Consider the following 13,944-nt stretch of genomic DNA (forward strand, 5'->3'; position numbering starts at 1 on the left):
AACAGTGAAAAAATATCCAAAATAAGGTATAAACTCATCGTAAACATAAGAATGCCAACAGTGAAAAAATATCCAAAATAAGTTATAAACTCGATGTTTACAGAATCCGAACTTGTTCAAGTGCCATCCCAAACCCCGTAAATCATTAGAACATGTACTTCTCAAGATTAAAATTATCAATTTCCAGGTGTTTATCAGACGTTTGAATCAATAATTAAAAAGGTCCAGCGAGTTCAACAGTTGGACGAGAAGTACTTCTGACACCAGAATCCATAGCAATGCCTGGAAGCACAACCCAAACCAAGTAAACAAAAAACTAAAATGAAGAAAACTGCGCACAAATATTCTCAAAACATAAGAATAAGATTAAGCGTAAAGCATACAACACATATTTTGCAAAATGCAGTATGATTCCCATTAACCTCGTCCTAAAAAACCGAGGTAACAGCTGAAAGGAATTTTTTCACTCCTCAAATAATAAGATCACAAAATAAAATCCATATAACTAAAACAAAACTTTCATCAAATCTGAATGAGTATTAGAGTTCAAAAGAAGAATATGTCATGCATAATCAAACTTAGAAATGGTATTCGATGAGGACTGTGGTCAATAAAGTAATATCGCATGAATAAATTGCATCTGAAGGACCAGTTTCTAATGCTTTAGCAGCTGCGACGTTATAAGGAAGCACTCAACCAGAACTCTCATATTCATCCATATTATCAACTTATTTCGATCTGCTAGTTTGTGAAATACCATCTCGTTGTGGGGAATTGAATTACAATGCAACAAAATGAAGATCTGGGACAAAAACAATCTGGAAACTAGCCACAGGACGAAGAGAATTGTGCAAAGACGACAACTCTTATGCCTAATTATGGTTTTTGTATTGAACTAAGAACGTCACAACAACTACAGCCATGAAAGTCAAAACTTAACTACATAAAGTTTGGAATATAGAGTTCGAGACAATTCTGTCCTGATTGGCTAATCCTATTGTTCTATTTTTGTAATTGTCATGCCGATGTTTTATAACAACAAAATTTTGCTATAAGAATACTATAATAATGAGTAAGCACTACATCAGAATTCCAATTCCAATATTAAAACCAGTTGACAAGTTCATACATCAGTGAAAAAACCACAACTATCACCTTTAGTAACAGCAGATTGATGACCATGATGGTGGAATGGGTGAACAAAATTACTAGAGACCATTCAAACATCGTGATAGTTTCATGAAAAAAATGCGAAAAGTTGATAAAGATTCTACCAAGCAAGCATGAGATGCTGAGATGCAAATAAATGTCTTCATCTAAGAGCAGTAACAGTGAAAGTGTGTTGAATAGGTATAAAGAACCTGCAATATGAAAACAAGGTGCTACAAAATCAACATAGTAAAAAAAGATGACACAAAGTAAAAAAAAAAATACTCACAAAAGTGATGCTATAAAATCAACATAGTCAAGAAAGATGCCACAAAGTAAAAAAAAATACTCACATAAGTGATTTATAAAAATAGGTGAACTATATACAGAGTTACAAAATTTTAAAAAATAGTTGAGCTATATACCTCAATCGTGAAAACCACCCGGACAAGCCTCGGAATCAATCCGAGAGCAAAGTTCATTACTTCTTCTAGCCATCAACCTAATTTACAAACTTTAGTCCTTGAGTAACAAGTGCATCTCGAGCTCAATGTTCAGTAACACCGAGAAAGGTTAAGAGTCTCAAGATCTAGTAGATAACTGTCATTCCATTTAATTTATCCAAAAGAAAATCGAGCTAGAATCAACACCCAAGTGCGGTTCACAACATTTAACAAATTTGTTATCCTATTTCGATATTGATACTTCGAACGCTCCGATTGCAGAAACATGGCTAAGTACAACAGAAAAAGGGCCTCAAAACAGCTGGAGTTAGGCACTTGTCTTAAGTTTCAAGTGAATTTTAACTCATTGAAGCACCAAGTATGCAATATGATGCTACAAGTATCTCAAACTAGGACTATGGGAATAAATACTTTCTTCGTAGCAGCAATATCTGGAACAACCACATGGAATTTTCACCAATTAGCAGAAGCCAAGGTTGCAATACTAACTGCAGTTCAATTACTGGCAATAGCAAAGCCCTTAGGGGCAACTCCTCCTCGCACAAGTTCTGCAGAATCAAGAACCTGTGATAAAATTCAAACTCATGAAGTGAAAACTACGGAGAATCAAGTGTTACCTTTTTGAAAATTATAAAATGAACTAAAATGTTCCTTGAAATTGCATCAAATGAAATCAAAGTATTAATACTTCTGGTTTGGATGCAAAAAAGAGAAAAACTCCACCATGGTGTGGCAAAGTATTCAATTAGTGTTCATATTCAGATTCTGGATTGTAGGAGATGAGAGAAGTATTTGTACTTGGAATGACAACTACATTCAAGGAAGACAGTCACGTTCTTCACCAGATGTGATGTTGGATGAAACAATAAATTATAATCAAGTCACTGACCTGATAGACCAAGAAACAATATCATTACCATCTTGAGGAAGAATATTCAGTTATTTTTAGATAAGATATTTCATCATAAGAAAATCCATGTTAAGAGGAATCTATGCAAGTAACATTAAAATTATTTCACCGATTGCTGCAAATACAGGTGAAAAAGCCTGAGAATGTTTGTTGGAGACGTGTTTGATGTTCTGTGTGATAACGAGTTGACCTGCAATAAAAACCCCATGTTACAAGACAATCCTGTATCAAATGCCAAACAAAAGATATTGAAACTAGATGTACCTAAAGCAGAAGAGGTATTTATACGAGTACTTGGTAAGTTGAGTGGCGAACTACAACTTTGCTCCAAATTTTTTACCCGTGTGGCGAATGGCGACTCTTTTAATCAACAGTCTTTAACAGTATACGCCACTCATCTACACGAAAAACAAACAACTATAGGTCGAATACAAAGAACTAAAGATAATGATCAGTATATTAAGAATCAAATCTTCACAATTAACCATGAAACACAACATTCACCCATTTCTCACACCAATTACTCCCGAATTTCCCTCAAATTTTCACCATAAACGATCATTTCCTTAATATAATATGATAACAATGTAAAGATATATGTTTTTTTAGTGCAGAAACTTAAAACTACCATATTAACATGGCCTTTCAATCATATAGATTTTGATCAAACGTGTTAACGAAAACATTGTTTGATGAGAGGAATAAGTTAAAGCTAGGGTTTTAACTGAAAAAAAAACCCATGGATTTTTTTTAAAAAGGATGCATTAAATATAAAGAGATGAGGGGAAGATACTTACAGACGATTGAAGAAGAAGATGAGATATTTGATGTTCTGCAGAAGAACCAAGCTCCGAATGGAGATATCGTATCAGTTCGACAAACCAAAAGAAATAAAACCTCACTTAATCTTGGATACACAACATTTTGATATATGCATTTAACCTCAGTAGAATACAGTCAAAAAATAAATAAAAAATGATAAAACTAAATCATGAAGATTCCAACTCAGTAGCAACCTTACCAAACTAACAAAAAACGCATCAAGATATCATAATCTTCAAAATAAAAGATACAAAAGAGAAGAAAAGCTTAATCCCATACATTTATTGTACCACCATTAAATTTTTCACACAACTGAATATAGGGCGGGAAAAGAAAAAAAATCTTTCCCAAACAATAGACAACAAACTATTATGAAAACCCGGTAATTAGTTCTAGTCAATTGAGAAAAATTAAAACCCAAGACCCTTTTTTTTTGAAACAAAAAATCGTAGTATCAAAAATCAGAAACCCTAATACTAAAAATTCAAAAACAAGTTAAGGGTTCGAAGAAATCACCTTAACAAAAAATCCTCTTTTGGGAGATAATGAAAACTATTGTGTTGAAGGCCTCTTTTATACGCAAAATAATTCAAGTTTTGAGAGATCTGGAACCAAATTTGGAAGCGGGACATGAAAAATAGAGAGGGAATTTTCGAGCTTAATTAGTTGAATTTTGGGATAAAAAAGTTTCTGTTATTAAGACCCAATTTTGCGGTTTTGAAATTTTGGTGTGGGAGGGGGAATTTTTGGAGCTTGTTCTGGGATCGAAATTAGTGTAAATCTGAGAGCGGGAGATGAAAAAAAATGGAGGGATTTTTAGTCGCGATCCGATAAATATTCTAAGAGAAAGTTTCCCTTATTCAAACCCTGATTCTCAGGTTACGAAGCGTTGGTCAAATCAAATCATATTTAGGAGAGATTTATTCGTGCCAAGTCAAGAACCATAGATGGACCTATATCGTTTGTCAACTAACACACGACACCATTAACAGTCCAATATTGTTGAATCTTTATTTTGGTCAACGTCGGTTTGGCTAACATGCGTTACGGATAAATGAATGTCCGATATGCCTCAAAAATAAATAAAAATGAATGTCCGATAGATGAATAACCTCCACAAATGAGTAATTTTGGTGGTGCCCGATTTGGACAAATAGGCTAAATAAATAACCTCGCTAAATGCGTTAATGAAGACTGGTGATGGGATGTATAAAAATAAAATATTTCTCAGATTTATCCATCCTTATATCACGCACATAGTACATTATCATGTTTGCGAATGACGGTTTTTTGCACTAAATAATGACTCCAACTATTTTGATGTTATAATAACGAGATTTTTATCTAGCATCAAAGAGATACTATAGCAATATGTGTAATTTAAAATAAAATAAAATAATAAATAAATGTACAACTAATGTGCATATATTCATCTTCTATTAAGATCACATAAAATGCATATTTTCATCCCAACTAAAATTTAATCGTGCATTTATTTTCTTTTCGGTATTGGATGTAATAGATATGACTAGTAGAGTTAAGTATAAATTTCTAGTAAAAATGAGTAAACTTGATTTTTATTTTGTGGATAATTAGTGAAAGTGAGTACGATTTATGGTAATTGAGTAAATTTGGATGCAATTAGTGGGTAACAAGTAGAGTTGAGTATGATCTAGTAAACTGAGTAAACTTGATTATATTTTGTGAGTTGAGTATGATCTAGTAAAACTGAGTAAATTTGAATATAATTTGTGGATAACTGGTATAATTGAGTATGATCTAGTAAATTTGAGTAAACTTGGATAGAATTTGTGGATAATTAGTGAAAACGAGTATGATCTAGTGAAATTGAGTAAAATTGTACAAAATTTGACACTATTGGTGAATAATTGTTGAAAGTTATTCCGATCTAGTGAGATGACTAGAGATGGATGTAATTATTGGATAATTGGTGATAGTGATTATGATCCAGTGAAATGGAATAAAATTGGATTCAATTGGTGGATACCTACTAGTAGAGTTGAGCATGATCTAGTAATATTGAGTAAACTTGGAAGTAACTTTAGGATAACTAGGGAAAGTGAGTATGATTTAGTGATATCGATTAAAATTAGACTCGGTTTAACATAATAGGTGAATAATTGCCGAAGTAATTATGATTTAGTGAGATTAAAAAAAAAATGGACTTAATTGTTGAAAATTGAGTAAAATTGGATGCAATTGGTTGATCATCGGTGAAAGTGAATATGACCTAGTGAAATTGAGTAAAACTGAATTCAATTGGATGCAATTGGTGTATAACTAGTATAGTTGAGTATGATCTAGTAAATTTGAGTAAACTTGGATGTAGTTTTTAATATACTTAATGAAAAGGAGATGGTTCCAAGTACACCATCAATTTTTTCGTTCGGCAACCTGTATCGACAAAACTTAATACAATCGCAACTAGACCGAAATTAAAGACCCTTGAATAATTCAGTTGCAGTCGTGCTTTCTTGAACCTCGTAAAGCTCTACGCAATTGATTTTGTGCTGACGCCCTCGACATCCTAAGAGTTACTTCAACCTTGGTGAAGACTTTTGGTACCAATTTGCTTATAACAGACAACCTATTTGATCTCCCTTTTGATATTTTGATTTATGTATGGTAATCTATTTGCAATAGACAAAGTCCAGCGAACCTCACGAATTGGGAACACTTACACTCAGTCAGCCGAGAAACCTCAATTACTAACCACCTCTCAATAAGAATCCCAACAAATCGAAGAAGAGTTTAGATATATATCTTGAGGAATCATAAAGTAAAAGTTGAAGAGAACTTTGTGATTTTTACCCATCTCGTTCCTAATCTGAGATAACAAGAACTTCGAAGATCAATAAAAAGAAGATCATGATACACGAACTATCAGGTAAAATATAATCAGAGCTAGTTTCACGAATCCCTGAACGATGTTTTTAAGTAGTAACCTAATTATGTTTCTTAGAAGAAACCTAGGTTCATAGAGGACGACACTAGAAAGCAACTAGGACACAAAAGTGTCAGGAATTAAGAATCCTGTTGCATGAGTCTCTCTATTTATAGATTTTCAAAACTCTAAGCAACTTCGAAATCAAGTAAACATTCTCTATTTCTAAATGAAATTCTTATTTTTGAAATCAAAGTAAACACTTTCTCTTTCAAAATGAAATTCTTATTAGAAATCATGTAAAGTTTGTCTTGAAATTACCCACAAAAATATACATCATGATACAAAGTTCTCTAGCTGTTTACAATGAATCCGTATGACAACCCTAAGTTAAAATATCCACCGTTCAAAAATCTCCAGAATCCGTATGACTAAACTTCAAAGTAAGTTAACCAACTGGCATTAGTCTAGTTGGGTTGGGCTCCTAACCTATAGGTTGCCAAAAAAAAAATGCTTCACAAAAAAAAAAAACAATTTTTTTTCCCTCCCCTCTCTCTCATGTTTCTCTTACCCCACGATCTCAAAAGTCCAAACCTCACATCTCTCGAGTAAACGAAAAACCTAGCTCAGTCACAACTATACCACCTTTACTTCTGGAACGAACCCAGAAGAATCCTCGAGTTTCCGCCTCCTCACTGATTCCTTATCCATCTCTCTCTGTATCCTCCGTCACCGGTTCTTCATGGAAGTTGGAAAACCTAAACTCCATTTCCGCTGCTTCTAGGTCATGAAAGTTGTTCTTTGTTTGTTTAGGGTTTATAACGTGGAACTTGAAACCCAGATGATATAAGTCTTATTATCGATTTCTTTCTCTTGTTATTTCCTTACATCACCAGATTTGGTTTGATTGAGTCTGTATTGCGTTCAATTTGGAAGTCACTGTGTTTCTTCAGCGTAAATCGACAAAGTACAAAATTGATTTGGGGATCGGTCAATCTTCGTTGAATATAGAAATTGTTAGGGCATCGATTCTTCAATTCTACTAACAAGGTGATGAAAGTTAAATTTCAATTTAATGTGTTTTATAAATTTCAATTTCAGTTATTCCTGGGATTGATTATTTACAGCGTAAAAATTCAGGGTGATTAAGATCAAAGTTAAATAATTTTGATTTTTTTGGTTACTGTGTATTTTTTTTCTGCTTTTCAAAATCTGATTTTCGATTGATTTTTTCGTAACAGTTAGAAATCAGTCACAAGAACCGCAACCACCTCAGGTTTCTTGCAAATCATAAAACTCTCATCTTAACTGACTATTTTGAGTTAAGTCTTATAAAGAATAATCAATGTTTCCTTGTTTTGAATGCAGCAGACAATTGGTGGTGGGGTTGGTTATGCTAATACCATTAACCAAATCTTCTGCTCCTCTTGTTCTTACAGGTTTTGATTGTTCTTTTGTTCATTTACAAATTTTATTCGATCTATGTTTTAATGAGTTAGGTTGGAATTTGGTTATCTGGTGATTGCTGATGACTTTTTTTTGGTCTTTTAGAAGTAATTGAAGTTCAGGTCTACTTGTGAATCTGAATATTAGGTTTGTTGTTGTCTTGATTAAGTTTCCTATGTTGTGTTGGTTTAAGTGTATGTGGGTATGTTGTTACTTTCCAAATCAAAATTTTTGGTGAGAAAAAACCATTTCTGAGATGATATTTTTTGGTGTGCTATATGGTCTTCCGATTCAGTGATTTTCACCACTTAATTTTGCATGGATATATTCCAGATGGAAACTGATATAGCTTTAGAGGTTGGTGCAATACAGATATGGGGTGGTGTGAAAGCATCTAATCATTTGACAATTTCTCATACTGTTCATCTTGTCATGCAGCTGGTTTTATGCATGTGAGAAGATCTGTATGCTATTTTCTGTCCATTCACCTTGCCAGATTTGAAATGTTAGCCATACCTGGGATTGTCGTTTTGTATTTGATTTGTTACTGTCTGTATCTGGTAATAGTATCAGTAAATGTGAACAATCGTTTTTACCTTAATGAGCTGATTTTACTTGTTTCTTTTCGGGTTTGTAGAGGTTCTAACAGACAGATGGTATTATTTGAAACTCCTGCAGCCCTTTTTAAGGTTTTAGATGAAGGAAAGCCTGGTTGCACTCTCTTGATGGAAAGAGCTTCAGAGCTGCAGTTCTGTTGGAAATTGGCATGTTGTTGTTGCAACACCATTACTGGTTGCCTTTGAACTTCTCCATTATGTATATCTGGAGGGCATCTATGGTACATACTCAACACTCTTATAACCTAACAATGATGCATTAAAAATTTAAATTTAAAAAAAAATTCTTTTATCTTTTTTTGTTAATCTTTTATCTTTTTTATACTATTAGATTTCGTTTTGCCTATAATTTTTTTTTTTAGTTTGTATGGTGTTATTTTTCCTTCTGACAAATATACTTTTTTTGGGTTAGAAACGTAGCTTCTTAATATCATTGCTTAGACTTGAACATAATGATAAACCTTACCTTGTGCTGAAGCTGAATTAATACCAAGGATTAACATATCCTGCAGTCTGCAACTTATTAAAATAAGAGCATGCCCAAGTCTCGATGAAGAATGTAAAGCTATAAACATATTACCAAGACTACTAGGTCTTATAGTTGAATACAAACTTCTCTGTTCAACTTGTTTTTGTAGATTACTTACTCTTTTCAACATGAATGATTTTATGGTGTTTGCAGTGAAAAGGCATGCACTAATAGGATGACCTTCCCATGGTCCTATTCATTTTAAGGCTCCTGCTAGGATCCTTTGGAGTACTTTCCCTAGGTGAGTATCATCAAAACTCTATATTTATTTTTAAACCTTAGTTAGAAATCCTTATCCCTGATAATCAATCTTGTAGAACATAGATGTCGTAAACTGGACTCGGCTAAAATGTAATTCAGAGTTGGTAACTTGAATATTGTGTTAGGTTCTTATTTTATTGAAATTTGACTTGTGTCTGCCGTCATTGTGATAATCAACCTTGTAGAACATGTTCAGTTTTTCATCCTCAAGATGTCTTACAAGGGAAAGCTAAGGTATATCTAATAAGATAGCTCGCCAAATAGAAGCCGAAGTTCAAGAAGAGCTGCAGATTTAGTTGAAAAACCGAAAAATTTGTTCTCTCTCTCTCTCTCTCTCTCTGTCTCTCACAATTCATATCATGGTCGATTCCACATACTGTATTGTTCATATTTAATAAGAGTATTTCCCTCTTAGATAAAATTGTTATTATGTTGTAATTGATAGTTGGAAATTTACTTTTTGTTGAATATTTTTTTGGATATTGTCTTAATATATTGCCTGCTGTGCTTTTGCTTTTCAGGTTTAATGAACTTGTTTCTGACATGTAATGCTACTTGAAGTGACCTTCATATTCACAAGCGCTGAGTCCCTACTTCCCTAAGAAAGCCTCCTACATTGATTATATTGTTTGGATAAATCTGTTTTTTTTTTTTTTTTTAATTTATGGTTAAACAAATTGAGTTTATGTATTTGTGTTAGATCTTATAAATCATTTCAGTGCTACAGATACTGCGACCAACTGTTACACATTCAGATAAGCAAGATGGGAAACTGAAGGATGAGGATAGGAAACTATGTTGCATACTTGTTTTATTAAGCAAATAAAATTTGTTGATTGCTGATGCTGACAGTAGTTTATTGGTTGTTTTGTTGATGTTAGGTAATCAAGAAGGGGAATTTGTATAAGTGCTTATGTCATGTTGATGTTAGGTAACAAGAATTCAAGGAGGAAATCAAGAAGGGGAATTTGTTGAGGTTAGCCTGGGTTGGGTATTGTTCAAATCCACTGTCCAGAAGATGTGCTAGATGTGCTGTGCTATTATACTGTTCAAATCACCACCGTTTATGATGGCTGCTATTGGTGCTTATGTCATGTTTTCAGATTTATTTTTATGCTTCCAGGTTTATATGTACACACACAAGAGTCAATTTGTTTTGTAACATTTGATTTGATTAAATCTTATTTGAAATGTGTTGTTGAATTCTCTTTTTATTCCGTTGAAACTATGTATTTATAAATAAATTTGTTATTTTGTTAATTATATCTATAAAATATTATTTTGCTGAGATTTTATCATCTTTCAACAATTTTATAGGATATGTACGGTTAGAGATGTAACCACGTACGTGGTTTGTGATGGTTACACGTGGATGGTAAAAGATGCACATTCGAGATGGTTACACGTGGACGGTAACAGATCCATCTAGCTTAGTAATTGAAATTTCATCATGGTCGTTAGTTTTGGTTTAAAATTAATGGTAAAGATTCACACACGATGAATGGTGAAATGAACGGCTGGAATTCCATCATATATCACGAAATCTATATTTCGTGGGCGTACAAGATTGTATCAAATATTTTATAGGCGTGGCTAAACATCACATATAGCCACGTTAAACATGTATTGCGTGTCTATAGGATAACCAATGGCAACGCTAAAAACCAACTGCGTGTCTATAGGATAACCAATGGCAACGCTAGAAACCAACTGTGTGTGCATAGGATAACCAATGGCCACCCCAAAAACAAATTATGTGTCCATAGAATAACAAATGGCCACGCAAAAAACAAATTGTGTGTCCATAAAATACCCAATGGCAATGCCGAAAATAAAATGTGTGTCTACAAGGGATCATTGGCCACACCAAATTCTTTTTTGTATGTCTATATGATATCAATGGACACGCTAAAAACCAACTGCGTGTCCATAGGATAACCAATGGCCACACCAGTAACTAATTGCGTGTCCATAGGATAACAAATGGCCACGCCAAAAACAAATTGTGTGTTCATTGATTACCCAATGGCAACGCCGAAAATAAACTGCGTGTCTATAGGGGACCGTTGGCCACGCCAAATTCTTTTTTGTGTGTCTATAGGATATCAATGGACACGCCAAAAACAAAAACTTTGTGGCAGTATATTAACACTTATGGGCTCCTGGCGTGTCTTTTCATACATATATAGTCACTCAAGGTAGGCGTGGCCATAGAGTACTTTAAGACACGTCGTTTTACCTAAAACCACGCAAGCAGAAGCCACGCCAAGTCCAAACCAAATTGGCGTGTCAAAACCCCTATGGATACGCCAATTTGGCGTGGCAAAAGGGTCATTTTGTACTAGTAATACCATCTCAGGTGATTACTTAAGATCGGTTTCACTAATAAAAGTCATACCAATACATAAGTCAGGCCTTTGTGAATAGTTTTACCAAGAACACGAACAAGTCATGGGCGGTTATACTAAATCACACATATTGGTTGTTCACAAGATATGCAATGAATAACAATATCAATAACGCCTGGCGATTTCCTTTTCGATTCATAAACAAGTTTATGAACTTACTTCCTTAAAACACATGTAAAACATTGTTTCCTATGATGAAATCCTCACCTCATACCCATACATAATCACAATAGCATTTAAACGATTATGTCGATGTCTTATCTACAAAGTTTAATGGTTAAGCAATAAACCTCGTATTGTATTCCTTAATACTATGTCTATCTAGAGTGTTCATGCTTCGCAGTTTTGTTTTCAATATGCACGACTTGAAAGATACGTTAGGGAATGAAACAGTTCAAGTCAAATATCACTAACCTCAAGTGGAAGGATGATGTTGTCGTTGTAGCTTCTTACTTCTTCACTTCTTCAAGTCTTCGAAATACTTGTAATGTCTCATATCCTAATACTTTCAAGCTAACCTATACGAAGTTGACTCTAGTACATAATCAAGCGACTCTTAAATGAGTTTTGATTCACTAAAATATGACAAGCAAACTTGACATACCAACGCTTGGTGAGTTCAACCGAGCTATGCTCTAACAATATCCCCCTTTGTCAATTTTAGTGACAAAACTCTTACAATCATATGGATAAACAAATTACAAGAATTCATTACACATACGCTTGATTCCCGAATTCAACAGCACAATAACCTGTATGCATTCAATCCTTAAATGTCGTTGTTGACATTATAATAACAAATCTAATACTCCCCCTAAAGGTGAGATAGGTAGATTTTATCAATACGCACGTCTTTGTTATACCAATTAATATGATATGCTACTCCCCCTTAGTCTATGCTTTCACTCTTTCGTTAGATAAACGTTTAAGCACAATTGTCCTTTTCCTTAGTGATACCAATCAATATAAAATCAATGCCAGTATCACTTCTTTACTCCATATATTTCTCCCTCTTTTTGTCACAAAATGACAAAGAAACTAAAAAATAAAGGACAACACGAAAGGATCTTACAAATATCAAAATAGACTTGCAAACCTATAGAGTTAAGCACGAGGGTTCCACACACCATTTTTGATAACCAATATCAAAAACGAAACTACAAAGTAATTTGTTTTGATATGTTATCAAGGAAATAATTACCCAAAGTAATTTTCCCAATTTAGTTTAGCAAATCAAAAATCAACTAAGCATCTTAGTCCCTTTGCTAAACCGATTGTACAAATACAATAGCTTCATTCGATAAGACCAAAATAAAGATAACTCTATTTTTCTCATCAGGTTCTAATTATCCATATAATTTAGACCTTTAAGTTTTAAACAAGACAAGTACTAGGTTAGTTAACTAGTATTTCTTGCTAAGGCATTCGATTAGACTTGAATAATCGAAGCCTCCACTTTGATAAGTCTAACTAAGATAAACTTAGCTTCTCTTATCCGGAATCGAAATGGACTAAACGATCCATCCCGTAGACTCTTTCTTTCGTTAAGCCATAAATAATCCATACGAACCAAAAATAAATCAACTTGCATAATTATTCACCTCAACTGGAAGCAATTGAAACAACATAGACATTATAGCACCGAAATTTTGTAAGCCTAAACAATTGATACCACACAATAAAGCAAGATAACAATAGTTTTTCTTAACCGGAAACAATTGAATCACACGCACATCCCTACACAACTAATAGAATAAAACATCGATTGTACCGAAATTTGGTTAAGCAAAAGCAAAATATATATGAAATAAAATCAGGCTTTTCTTAAACAAGAAACAATTAACTAACAAAATTGTTACCTCAAATTTCGCATCCACTTCTCCAATATGTTTGCATCTTCTTCCAGGGAGAATTGATATAGAAATATCATTATGTTGTCATCCTTATGCAAAACAAAAGAATAACAACAACCAACCTTTACCAGAGAAAGGTTGAAAACCGGTTTTTAACTATTGCAAGCAAAAGTTGAAAACCACCGAAACACATATGCTTTTATGCTAAACCAAAACTGATTCAACATATTGTGAGTTTTTCACATATTGTTTCTATCAGAACCCCTCATGATCCTTTGATAAAGCCTACCAACATGGGCTAGAACTTAATCCTGCTAAATCAAAAAGTCACCCAAACTATAAGGGTTCACAACATTATGAGATCGAATATCAAGGTAATAAAACCGAAATCAAACATCCCATAAACATCCATAGCAATAATAAAGCATTCAAGCACAGGCTATGTAAATCAAAAACCATCACAAGAAAAATTATAAATCAAATAATTTTATTCATAATAGTTTTATTTAATAGACTTAATACAATCATTGAAAGAAATCAAAAATTGATGACTATTTTCTTAGATTAAGTATTACAACAT

General features: G+C 33.4%; 1 long non-coding RNA gene across 3 annotated transcripts; it reads left to right on the forward strand.

Moving 5' to 3' along the window:
• The first annotated feature begins 6,789 nt into the window (after nt 1–6,789).
• Nucleotides 6,790–10,363, forward strand: LOC113319389. 3 transcript variants are annotated; one of them, XR_003345423.1, is made up of 7 exons: nt 6,790–7,300; nt 7,492–7,526; nt 7,622–7,689; nt 7,802–7,843; nt 8,375–8,534; nt 8,996–9,083; nt 9,625–10,363. It is a non-coding gene; the product is annotated as an uncharacterized LOC113319389 (long non-coding RNA). The 3 variants fall into 3 exon arrangements; XR_003345421.1 differs by lacking the exon at nt 7,802–7,843 and having other exon boundaries at nt 7,619–7,689; XR_003345422.1 differs by lacking the exon at nt 7,802–7,843.
• Nucleotides 10,364–13,944: the final 3,581 nt, after the last annotated feature.

Source organism: Papaver somniferum, chromosome 10 (genome assembly GCF_003573695.1).
Source record: "Papaver somniferum cultivar HN1 chromosome 10, ASM357369v1, whole genome shotgun sequence".
NCBI lineage: Eukaryota > Viridiplantae > Streptophyta > Magnoliopsida > Ranunculales > Papaveraceae > Papaver > Papaver somniferum.